The following is a 12073-nucleotide window of genomic DNA, read 5'->3' on the forward strand; positions in this document are numbered from 1 at the left end:
TTGACAGAGCTGGTGAGGTGACCCTGGTGTCCTGAGCACCATGGTAACGCTGAGCACGAAACAGGAGTCTTATGGCTGGTGAGGAAGAAGGTTACAGAGTGAGAAAACAATTAGAGGACCCGGAGGATTTATGATCAGGCGCCTTTAAATGGTGTGCATGGTGTTGACTCCTGGCCCTGGTACCTCCCCTGGCCCTGGTGGTTCCTGGTTAAGTCCAAGTGCATTCTTGGGCTGGCATTTTGCATTACAGTGCTGCTGTGTTCTGTCCACATGCCAGGGGCCAGCCTGTCCTGCCAGCAAACTGGTAACCCTTCTGCTAAGGGAAATTGCTCCTGTGTTGACCAGAGAATGGCCACAAAGTCCAAGTTCCTCTGACTGAAAGGCACAGAGCAATAGCTTTGAAGCTTGCGACAGCATAAAATCCAGGACTGGAATTTTACCTACAAATAGGGACAATGAAATAAAAATATTCCTGGACTAAGTTTTTCATTGTTTCACATTTTAGTTTCTGCACCACTGGTGAGAGTAGCTGCACTTTGTTAGTAACACCCTTCTAGAAGAAAAGCAGCATTTGCTTGTGAGTGTCCAGGCTCCTGTGAACAGGCATTGCCTTTTCCTAAGCCTTCTGTCAGGAATGCTTTCTGCTGCCACTCCCTCACTTTTTCCAATTAGCTCAAGAATGTGCTGAGAGGAACCAGCAAACAGGTTCTCTAGTGCTATCTAGGCTGGAGATCTGAGGAGCCTGTGCTGTCTCAAGCCTGGAGCCTGATTTCCAGCCAGCACAACACGAGCAGTAAACAACAACCTCCCCATGGCCTTCCATGCTGCTCTCCATCCACAGGCATGGCCAGCAAGACTTGCTCCCTCAAAACTACTTCAGAGCTCCTCAGACCACGTCACCCTTCACTGCCAGACACACTGGGATGTCATTTGCTGTTGCAGCTGAGCTTTGAAATAAAACCTCTCAATGCAGTGAGTTCCAGCTGGCAAATGGCTGCCTCTGGGCAACAGAGAAACCTTCTAATTCAAGTGTATGTGTGATTGCTGCAGCATCTCAGCATTTGGCAGTATTTATGCCCACAATGCCCTTGAAAGCTGGACAAGTGTAACCAAGCTCCTTTTAAAGATGGGGAATTCAGCCCCCCTTGAACCCAAAACTGCTTTGCTCACAGGCATCAACAGAGCTCCTGGTGGAGGAGACTTGAAAGCAAGACATACCCCTTCTTACTTCTTAAACTCTTCTTCACCTGAACTCCACACAAGATTTAAAGTTTTTCAATTCTGCTGATTAAAAAAAATATTCCATCAGAAAACATGGAAGTCAGCCTTGCATTTTGCCTCTTGCCTACTTTGCCCAAGACAAAATCCAGTGAGTGGAGGATGAGGAGCATTTTCACCCGACCACAGCATGAGCAGGTTAGCAATCAATTTTAGGCAGGTAGTTCATAGCCTCAGTGATACACAGAGTTCCCCTTTCAACAGTTCTCCTGCTGTATTGCAGCTGCTTTAACAAGTTGCACAAGTTTTATTCTTTATCCTCAGAAATCCTTCACGGTGCCCTTAGAAGAAACCATTTCTTCCATGACACACTGCTGTCAGGAGTAGCTTTCCAGGTTTAGCTGCATGATGTGGTAACTGAAAACAAGCAGAAACAAGATTATTGAAGCCATAGCCCCCACTCTTCAGGTGTGCTGTCAGGAACTGGGGCTTTCTAAACTACTTTGTCTGCCAAGCCTCCTGATTTCAGGAGTCTGCACAAATTCAGAGGGGTTTTTTGGACATGACCTTTAACACCCAGGCTCAGCCCCCACAGCCTCTCATGTTGTACTGACCTTTTGGCCGTGGTAGAGATGCTTTAAAACACTGACAGAAATTCAGAAATCCTGGGGCCAGATGGGAACTTTTGGATGTGTTCTTCAAACCGGCAGTATAACACGTACAACAGAGTTTCATCCAATTATGCCAGCACGGAGCCTAGGAACATGTGATCATTGCAGCTGGTTGAAAAAATACTAATTACTTTTCAGAGGATATACACATTATATATCAAATATATATGCTAACATATGCAAATTTTCTTGTGTGCAAAAAATAAAAGTCTAGGGGGGTTCAGGATGTTTTTGCTGTCAGTATGCCTGTCAGTTTGGAGCATTAAGAAAATGTTCCTGAAATAAAAGACATCTTTTCCTTCCTGGTGAAATTCCTGAAAACAGTGTCTAAGAAAAGTCTCATTTTGTTTAAAAAAAGAAAATGTGAACCAACTCCAGCTGCTTTTCTACTCTGTGACCTTGAGGGAGCAGTTCATGTGTCTGGTGGAGGTTTCCAGCCCCTGAGGAGGTGTCCAGGAGATCCCACCTGGCCTTTCAAGGGTGCAAGGGGCTGTCCTCTATTGTATCCACCAGCCCTGTGCAGATGTTTAGGGTCCTTTGGGGTGTCCCCAGGGGCACCAGGGGCTGTGCCTTCTGCTGCAGTAAGACATATATACACATTATAGCAGAAAATGCAGAGCAGTTGGGGAGTTGTACTCTACAGAGAGACTTGATGATGAATGCCTCCATCCCAGGCTCACAAATAATCTGGAGACAGTAATTTCAATTCCTGTGGCACCTTCCATCCCCAGCCACGCTGCTCCCCACAAGTCATTGGGATGACATCTCTGCATGAGCCTCATCAGCTTTAGCTGGTCTCAGCCCATCACACCTCTGAGGGAGCACATTTGCACAGAACCTGCTTTTCCTCCCCGGGCTAGATGGGGAACAGGGCTCTGCAGGGTGCCACCCTCCCTCCTAAAACTGCTGCACAACAGGGCTGGCAGATGACTGTGGTTTCAGCAAGCATCTCCAGCATTTCCTACCCCTCTTGGTGCAGGAGGATGGTTCCACATCTTCCCTGAGCATGAAGCATCCAACAGAGTCCTGGCCTGCCTTTGTGACCCTTTTTCCCCCCAAACCTCTGGAAGATGTGAGAGCCTCCCATCCTACCCAGTCTCATCCCGTGACCTAAATGTAAATTGTTTGAGACTGAGGACATAACAGCAAAGAAGCTGGGAGCTGAGCCATAAGGACAAGTGACTTGCTAGGTTATTGCAGCTCTGTCTTGTCCTTTACACAGGGAACAGCCCCAGGGCACTGAGGCAGGGCTGCCAGCATGTGCATGGAAGGGACATCAGAGAGGTGCTGGGTGCCTGCCACCAACACTCTGTCCAGAGGGACAAAGGAGTCGTTCACTGTGGAGGACACGATGGGAAGCCCAGGACAAACATGACCCATCTCCTCTGGAAATGGCATCCTTGGGAGGGATTGTGTCCCTCATGACTGATAATTCCCCCTGATGTGGCTCCTTGGCTCAGGCATCAGCATCAAGGAGAAGCATCACTGTGTTAGGTCTCTCCTGCAGTGTGAAATGGGGCAGGAGGGTTGGAAAATTGTGCTGCTGATGGTCCTTCAACCTGTCTTTGTTAGGAAACCTAGAGCACCATCTCAGAGCAGCAGCAGGTCAGCATTCACCAGCCTAAATCTGCAGACACCAAAGGCTGCAGTGTGGCCAGAGATGCCTGGAGAGCACCTCAGATGCCTGGATGAGGAGCCAGTGTGGTGGCATTTTGGCTGTAACTGAGGGGCTCAGGGCCATGCTTGGCATTGCTTGTGTCTCTTACATCAAGCCAAAAGAGTTAGCTCTCCCATGCAGAGCACAAAACCTTCCTCTTTTCTTTCTAACCCCATACTCAGAAAATATCTCCTGGATCCTCTCCCTGGCTGCACAGCTTTGTCAATTCACATCAAGCCACCAAGAGGACTGATTTCTGATTTAGTCAGCTGTACCTCAAAGGGTCCTGGAGTAGGGGTAAGGTCCTGAAAAACATCCTCTCCCAGCTGCACCCTGGCACTGTCTTTCCTCTACCAGGCATCCAGTGAGATGCCTTCAGGGAGGGATGCATTGTGATGTTTGCAGAGGGCTCAAGGTTGTGAATGGACATGGCTCTTCACAGGAGAGGTGATGAGGCACACAACTCAACCTAAACTTCTCTGATCCTCCCCCTAACACGTGGAATACCTCCCTGCTTTCAGGACCACAGGGGTTTTTTGTACATTGGGGCTTTATGGGCTCCATCTTGCATGAGCAATATTCTAGTGGTGAGGCAGACCATGCAGAGAGCTCCGTATTCCACGTCATATTTTCTGAGTTTTAAACACCTGGAGATTGCCTTCACTGTTGCAGTGCTCACATCTCAGTGAGTCCCACAGCCCACATGCTCCCAAAAATGTGGGCTTCAATGCACCATACTGATTTCTTCCTGGAAAGTGTCTGGCCAGGAGCACATATCATCATGGATGTGGTGACATTTCTCATTGCAGATCCCCAGAAACATCTCTTCTACAGCAAATTATTTTTTTTTCCTGGCTTACAATGCTGCTGGATGACATTATTTTGATTAATAACTTATTCTACCCTGCTGGAGCCTATGGGTCACAGACTCCTCCAGTGCAGAGAGGCTCACAGCTGATGGCAGGTGTCAGCAGACAGAGAAGCAGTGTAAATGAAGTCATCAAAGATTAAGAAAGAGGGAAAGCAGACTGCCAGGGAAGGAAATTCTTTTAATACTAGGCAGGTGGGAAGGGAGGAGAGGGGACTGGAGGGAAGGGGGAAGCAGGACAAACTCCATGCTGAAGTATTAAAGCCTGTTCCCTTAACACCCAGCTGCTGCTTGATTTCAGCTTCAGAAGCTCACAGCTGAACAATTACATCATATTCTGCTCCCATTTGGATCTACTGGGGGTGGTTTTCCCTCATTGCTGCTTTTCACATCTCTGGTACCTCTTATCCATCCACCCTTCACCACCCATTGCTGGGCTTGCCAGTCAGTGAGAGCTCACAAGACCCAGTTTTGAAACCTTGGTGGGTCCTCTCCAGTCTACCTTTGGCCACTTTACCTCCCAGTCAGAGTCAGGGAGCTGTGGGAATTGAACTAACCCACTAATCCCCTTCTCACCCAGCAAGCTGCTCCACTTTCCTCACGCCCCAGCTTCCCTCAGAGTACCCTCACCACACAGCAGCAAGGCTGGCCCAACCCATCTTTGCAAACTGACTTCCAGTCCCTGGGGAGAATGGCAAAGTATGATTAATATGACTATTTATTTTGCAGGCATGCAGGAGGTAAAGGTGGAAGTGCTGAGACATATATTTGATTTGGCAAATTAACACATCATAAGACATAACCATAAAAAATGCACAGCCTCCTAACATTGCTTCACTACTTCCCCCCCTTCCATCCTTGCTGGATGAGCTGTAATGAGAGAGTAAGGTGAGAGAGCTGTCAAGATAATCTTCCCTGTTACACTCCATGTAGTTGCAGGGGTGGAAGTTGCAAAAATAACACATTTTGCAGTCTCCAGGCTAGACCTCCCCATTAGTGAGAAAGGCTGCACAGCCCTGCTGCTTTTAGGCACTTGCTCCAGGTAATGAGTGCCACCCACTGAGGAGTGAAGTGTTCTCCATCCCTCTGCTCTCTGCAGTGAGATCACCCTGTCCAGCAGGGACGTGCAGCAGGAGGAAGGCAGTGCACAACATCATCTACCTCCTAAGCAAGGCTTGTCCTCAGAGTTCCTCCCCCAGGCAAGCATGCTGGGCTAGATCAGCAGTTTGTGGAAAAACTGTGGGGCAGATTTGGCAGAACTCTTCCCCCCAGGGGTCTGGTGCTCTTGTTTGCTGCTGTCATGTGGTGGGCAGGTAATGAGAGGTTTCAGTGCACATTACAGAGCACACTCACGTCCTGGCTGAGTAACTCAGAGGTGCTAAAATGCTGGGGGCAGGTCCCACCTCCCCAGAGCTGGACACAAAATCTGGGGCACTTCAGCCAGAGCCAGCCACCTCCATCTCCCTCTCCTAGGCATGGAAGCGTTCCTTGAGCTCCCTGCTAAGATCAGGTTGATCAGTTGATCACAGCACATGAGAACTTTCTTTCTCTGCATGGATGAGAAGCTGAACTGACTGATGACAGATTAAGTCTCAACACTTACACAGTGGAATTGCAGTATTGGTGCCTGGAGCAGGGGGCATCTTTGCCAAAACCAGGACGTGACTCCACCTGGTGGGTCTATGTCTGGGACAGGTTGTCATGAGTTCTTTTACAGCCAGGAGGAGGAATCTGCAAGTGGCAGGTCTGGCACCATGCCCTAGGATTCAATTTTTTAGTCTCAGCCCCAAATACAATGACTTATGGTCTACACCACCAAGACTGACAGATCTCTGGGGGAGTTTCCCACCATGGAGTGGTCATCAGTCAGCTGTGTGTCAGGGAGATGCTGGTGCAGGACAAAAGTGGGCAAGAGCCAATGAGGCATTGGGGAAAAGAGATGAGAATGTCCAAACTGACCTGTGATTTCAGGCTGTCCTGGTTTGGAGGACAGATGTCTGCCAATAAAGGCAGGAGCTTCTCTTTGAAATGGAGAATGTAAACCCTCTCCCTCCAAATTATTATAATTTTGAAATTAAGGGGCTCTCAGGAAAAGATATGGGAATTAGGAATAACAGTTCTTTACTGGAAAAAATTAAAATAGAAATATGGTATTAGAAAGAACAATCCCAACCCTGACAGAGTGAGAACACAGCCGGACACCCTGTCAGTCAGGGGGTTGGTAGCAGTCCCATTAGATGGTGGCTACAGTCCCCCTGCAGTGGCAGATGTGGTTCAGCTGGAGCAGTGCTCCTGGAGAAGGTGCAGTTTTCCTCTGAAGGTCCAGGGATGGTGTAGAAAGTTCCGGCTTCTCCTCTGGAATCCAATGGAAAGAAAGTAACTTGCTGTCCAAAATCTCAGTTTTTATCTAGGTAGGAAAGGCTTGGCTCCTTCCCCTGGCTGGAGCATCTTCCAGTGGGATGATGTAATTTTATCAGTCACACAGTGGGACTTACTGGGACATTGGCAGATCATATCTTCCTGGAGGGAGGATGGGTTGTGGAAAAGATGAAGATGATTGCCCCATCTCTTCTTAAAAATGGTCCATTAGCAGATGGTATGTGCGACGGAGATAAGGAATCACTGCCCCACCCAGCTTCAACAGATGATTACAGAATATACATTTTCTGGTTACATCCTGTATTGCAACTCTAAACAAGGCTGTGGTTATCACTGCTGACACCACTGCCTGGCTTCTCATGTGATTCAAGGCAGGATGCAACTGTGTCTGTATTTTCAGGAGGTCATCTGACTCTTGCAGGTAACAGTCTGGGCTCTCACACTCACCTCACAGCCCAGGACCACTGAGAATGGCCTTCTGCCATTCCAGGTTTTCCAGACACTGGTCAGAGCTGCAAAAGCAGCTCTTTTCCTCAAAAACAATATGGTAAAGGTTGAAATCAAATGTCAGCTTAATTCTAAATCAAGGGGTTTGTCATTCACAGGCTTGCTAATAACCCTGACACATTTCAAGGCAGAGCTGGCTGCTTTTCCCTGGGATATTCTGTGCCCAGTAATATCCTCCTGATGCTGGCAAGTGGGAAGCAGCCACTATTCCTCACAAACCTGGGAGCATACAGGTGTCCAGAGGGCTGTGTGGCTTTGTCACCTATACAGCATTTTTCCATGAGATGAGGGGAGGATGTCTCCTTACCTAATCAGGGCAATGGCAGACGTTGTGTCCTGAGTGCTTAATTCCTAGCAAGGAACATGCACCAGAGCTTCCAGCCTGGCTGATGGCACAGTCAGTGCTGCAGAAGGTGAGGCCAGCTGGGATCATGAGAAAACACAACTTTATTTCTAACCAGCCATGCCAGGCTCAAGCAACCCAAAACCAGGGAGAGCTCCTGAGCAAGCTGGGGACTGACCCTGGAGCATGCAAAGGGGAAGCAACATTAATAAGAGTGAAACTTAAAGACTGTCTGAAAACACATGTGCTGCTGCCAGTAAGGAGGGGAAGTATTTTGAATTCATTTGAGGCTCTCTCTGGCTCAGAGTGACCTTTAGAGAACCCACATCCCAGCTCACACTTTCCAGCAGAGCTGGCAATACAGCCGGCTCTCCATTCTCATCAGGACTTTTTTTTTTTTTTTTTGCCTTTTTTTTTTTTTTTCTTTCTTTTTCAGCTGAAATATTTATGCAGGTTTTTAGGGGTGTAGCTTTCATCACTCCAACCAAGAGGAAATGGTCATATCACAAAGCAGGTTACAGTATATGGCCCTGGGGATAGCAAGGCCTTTGGTAACACTTCTTCCCATGGCCTTTCTCCTAGGTAACCTAAGAGCAGGAAGGTTTATGAAGCTGATCCCATCAGACCCCACGGAGAGACTTAGCCTAAACATCTGAAGGATGAGAGTCACAGAGAAAGAGGGAGCAGAGGGAGAGGGTTTGTAGCAACAGCTTGAAATAGGAGGGAATATTAGGACAAGAATATAAAGGAAGTCAGAGCAATAACACCATCTCATTTACCACTCAAGCACGCAGTGTTTGTCATATCGAAATAAAAACAGTGGGGAATGATTCCCCAAGGAGACCTCCTTATCTGACTGCATTAATGCAAGATAGACCCTTGTGTTCATGCAGGCAGTAACACAGGCACTAGTGCAGACACATACACACGCACAGAGAGGATTGGTTTGAAAATGGGAAGGGAGGAAGGCAAGAAATCTTTAATCTTCACTTGCAGAGCAGTAAGCAAGTGCATCATCACCTCTGTGCTGCCCACAAAGACAGAAACCATCCATTTCCCCTCTGCTCTGCCTGGCAGGGAGGGGCTGCCTCACTGCATACCCACACAGCAGCTCAAAAGCAGGAAAAGTACCACGTACAGTAGTGGCAAGAGAAATCTAGGGCAGAGCTGGTCCTCAGTTTGCCTGATGTCCTGGCAGAGCCCACAAAGACATCAGAGGCACCACAAGCCCCAGGACACCAGAGCCACTGTGCCCCTGCTCAGCCACCCCTGCAGCAGGACCCACAGCTGCCTGCAGGGTTCAGCTGGGCCATGGGCTTGGCTCTGGGCATCTTTTCTGCATCCCTTGGGGTTTTCCCCTCCTCGCCACCTAGATACCCACTGATTCACACTAATCCTGCGAGCTTTGTCCAGCCTCCTGCTGGCTCAGCCTAAGGCTTTTCCAAGCTTCTGGAAATCCTTTCCCATCTCACTCTTTTCTGAAAACTGGGGAGAAGAACATATGTTCCCCATAGCTTATAAAAATGTGATCCTAAAAAAAAATCCTGTTGGCCAAGGTTATCTCTGTGGAGCATTTAGAAATCAATGCTGGGCCCTGCTGCTGATTTCATCCAGTGCAAACACATAACCACCAGAAATCTTGATGCTGCAGTGCTGGAAAGCAATGTTTCAAACACAATTTTTTAAGAAGCAACAGAGACCAAGTAAACAGGTGCCCTGTGAGCTTGACAAAAACTCAAATCCTCTTCAGGGGGAAATTAGCAAGCACTGCTGCTGGCTGGATCCAATTTATTAAGGTCCCAGAGAAAGCAGCCATGAAGAAAAGAGATAAACAATCTTCAGAGAGAACAATTGCAGATCAGTTGTGACATAATCAGGAGACCAGTTTCTCAAGGATGGAGAAAGGGGATGCCAGGCCTTTCTGTCATTAATCAGAATTAAAAGCCAGAAATATGCTGTCTATCTCTGCTCTACAGCAGTGCTGCAATTGATTGCTAATTGTTCTCTTTGAAGATTATTTATCTCTTTCCCTCAGGATCATTCCTTCCTCGCCTCTCTGTTTCTTCCATAAAAAAGAATGACCCTAAAGTGTCTTAAAAGGAGAATTTGCAGAATGAGAGACGCTTTGCAGTGTCATTACGAGCTCACAAGCAGCTGGATGGGGAAAGGAACTACCCATTATGACCACAGTTTTGTCTGTTTAGTGGGAAAGGGCAGATTGTAGCTTTAAGAGAAGCATCAGAGAACTGATATATGAGAAATCAAGCTGAATTTCCTTTTCCCTGGTGCTCAGTGCTCCTGGGTTAGGCACCATGTGATGTATGAAGCAATATTTGGAGCCCTGGGAGACCTAATCTGGTAATGCTGGTAACTGCAGGGTCCTTCAAAGGCCTTCCAAGCTCTCTTTCTGCTCAGCAATTTAAGCATAGTTGAGTCAAAGATGCAAACTGAAGTATCTATGTGCGTTTGAGGGTCATCTTATTTTTTATTTTGAGCTTTATCATATTACAAAACCCTTATTTTGTCTGAAGTAGGTTACTAGAGCCAATGCAGCAACCCAGAAATGCCAACCAGAAAGTTTTGAACCACGTTTAAACCCTTTGCCCAGCAGGCAGCAGGCATGGGAAGATGCCAGGAGTGAGATCACAAATACCTCTTTTGGGAGGTGGTTTGTAGCTGGAAGGGCAAACACCTGCCCAGTTTTGTTGTGCATAGAGTGTGCATGGGTGACCAAGTGTCACAGTCTGGTCCCCTGTGAGCCTGGGATGATGTCCACACCTGCACATGTGTGTGAGACATGGGAGGAGAGGGGCTGTGCTGGAAAAGTTGGGAAAGCTGTCCCTGGCTGGAGGGAGAGCAGGGAGCTCTGAGGGGCAGCTGTCCTGCCCTGGCCTGGGCAAGGAACTTGGCTCTCCTTGATTCTCCTGGCACAGCTCTCTTCCAAACACAGGTCTGATGGTTACCAAGCTGTTCCCAGCTCACTGTGCCTGGGATGTGCCCCAGCATGCTGCACTTCTGGTGCCCAGTGCACTCAGACACCGTGTTCCCACTGTTTATTTATTCCTGTGGTTTCTTTCTAGGTCTAGTGGGGCGTTTCTGCCCTCTCCTTGCCAGCCTGTGCTTGCTGTTGCCTCAGCCTGGCATGAACACTGGATGCAATGGGTCTGTGTGGCAGAACATCATTTTGCTGCCCTGGCAAGGACATCCCTGGCCATTGCATGGAGCACAGCCAGTCCCCAGGGGTAGAAATCTATTTCCCTGTGGAAAGGCTCAGCCTGGTGGTTGAAAATGTGCTATGGAACCCTGAAAGCAGCATTGCAGGGGCAAATCAGGCTGGTATGTGCACCTAACTCTCAGCTCACCATCTAACCCTTACCTCACCATGAGTCAGAGGGAGGGACCCCAACCTGTCATGGGAAGGGAAGAATGCAGTGAAGGCAAGAAATGCCCATTTTCTCCACAGAGGTTTGTTTGTTTTCCTCTGCCTTTAAATGGAGATCATCAACCCCCAGGATGGGCTGGCAAGACAAGATCTTTTACTGGATGGAGGTGCAGGGACTAGAAGCAGCTATGGAAGGGTAAAGGTTGATAATTTTTATTGCAACAGAAATTCCCAGCTATGGAATCAGCACATCTCACTAGACTTTAAAACTGAGCAGCCTGGAAAGGTGAACACACCTGAAAGAAGCCAGCTACAAGCAAGGACCTCCCCATCCCACTTTCTCCCAGTTTCACCTTTCCTGCTTCAACATCCATAGGCTGGGGAAGGTTTCCTGGGTTGAAAGAAATGGCTCAGCTCTGGATAGACACAAACTTGCTGCCATCCCTTGGAAATATCAGTTGTCCTGTTGGGTTGCTAATTGGAGCCTGTAAAAGTATCCACACTCTGGTTCTTCCTTTCTGTTTCTTGCAGGATGTGACACTTTAGGAAAGGACCTTGATCCTTCACTCCAAGCTCAGAGTCCAGCTTGCTCTCTGCAGTTGGAAAAATATCTTAACTTGATTTCACCACTTGCTGTTTCCTATGAAGATTAAGAAGGAAAACACACTTAAAAGACCTTTTCCACTTCAGTTTCTCAACTTGAAATGGTCATTAATTTTCTTTTTACTTGCAAATGACATTGTCCTTCACTTCAGGGAAAAAATAAAGAAAAAATATTTAAAACAAAATATGTAATGGTAATGAACTGATTTTGATTAAATTTTTGATGGGAAAATTCTACAGGTCCTTGATTAGACTTTTAATGAGAATCAGTGATGCAAAATAGCCAACAGCACCGAAGTCAGAGCACTCAGGGTAGGCAAGGAGGAATCAGCCTGGCTGAGGCTCGTTTCATCCCTCCTGCACCAAGAAGTGGTCATTGGCTGTTGGCCAATCTTGAGCACTGCTCTTTTCATTTCTTTTCATTTCTTTTCAACCTATAAATACA

General features: G+C 47.6%; 1 long non-coding RNA gene across 1 annotated transcript; it reads right to left on the bottom strand.

The window, feature by feature from the left end:
* Positions 1-217: 217 nt before the first annotated feature.
* On the bottom strand, positions 218-11531 carry LOC306814578. The gene is made up of 3 exons (XR_013777211.1): positions 11379-11531; positions 1833-1974; positions 218-1635 (listed from the first exon to the last, which is right to left on the bottom strand). It is a non-coding gene; the product is annotated as an uncharacterized lncRNA (long non-coding RNA).
* Positions 11532-12073: the final 542 nt, after the last annotated feature.

Source organism: Erithacus rubecula (genome assembly GCF_903797595.1).
Source record: "Erithacus rubecula genome assembly, chromosome: Z".
Classification (NCBI taxonomy): Eukaryota; Metazoa; Chordata; class Aves; order Passeriformes; family Muscicapidae; genus Erithacus; species Erithacus rubecula.